This window comes from Camelina sativa, chromosome 14 (assembly GCF_000633955.1).
Source record: "Camelina sativa cultivar DH55 chromosome 14, Cs, whole genome shotgun sequence".
NCBI classification, from domain to species: Eukaryota; Viridiplantae; Streptophyta; class Magnoliopsida; order Brassicales; family Brassicaceae; genus Camelina; species Camelina sativa.
In genome coordinates, this window is record NC_025698.1 from 8982961 (window position 1) to 8984108 (window position 1148).

The following is a 1148-nucleotide window of genomic DNA, read 5'->3' on the forward strand; positions in this document are numbered from 1 at the left end:
TTTTTTTTTTTTCTCATAAGTGTTTCTATTTTTATTGATGTCACAAAAAACAAACATTACAGACCCATTACTACAGGGCACGGCAAAGACCCAAACAAGGGTACGGCGACAAACTTATACAGAGCCGGCAAAGATCATAATCTTTCCGGACACAAAGCCGGCAAGTTTAAGGAAACCTCCCGAAACCAAAGCGTAATTATCGAAAACGAATTTCCGAAAATCAGAATACAACCTTACAAACATAAAAACTATGAATACTGTCACTTTGCTTCTCTCTTCTTCAATTTACTGGTTAATTCCAAGATCGGAAGTTGAATTAGAGATCTCCGGATACCTGATGCGCCAGAATTGAACTTCTGGTCTTGTAGTCCTCGTTTGATAATTTAGAGACTTCGAAAATTAGAGATCTTGATCTACCTAAGAATGGCACGACGGAACCTTAGTAGAGGGAATTGAAACCGCCAAAAGTTGCCTTCCGGTGATGACGATATGTAATCGACTAGATCCGGTATGAAGGAGTCAAGAAACATCAGATCTCACCCAGATCTGGATGTTGGTTCGAGTGGAGAAAGCTTGGAAGAAGTTGCCCTTACCGTAACACCAACCACAAGAACTATTATGGATGGCGGTGGGTTGATCGGTTGAAGGCCGAGAGAATTACCAATGAATCTTCGAAGAAGAAACTTAGCAACAAATTCATAGTCTAGAAACTAAACACAACAAAAGCATTAAAACTAACGGAAGATCAACGTTGGTGCTATAGGAGCCACCAAACGTTAATCTCCGGCCAAAAAACAACGACGCCTTGAGCTGCTTCTTGAGGAGAGAGTGTAAGAATATTTTATATTCCACGTAGCCTATGTGTCTTTCGGTTAATAATAAAGTTCAAGTTTATATTTAACATTGTAGATTTTAATATTAAAGACGACACCGTGATGAATCGGTTTCGATTAATGTATTAGAATTTGGGTGTATTGATAATCTTCTTCCCTTCTCTTAATTATATTACATAAGTAATATATATACATGTATATGTTAAGTCTATTAAAAAGTGCTAGTACAATATGAACCATCACAACTCTTTGAAATGTGACTCTATATACATGTATATATATGTGTGGCTGTTGAATTTTTTACTGTAATGGTTG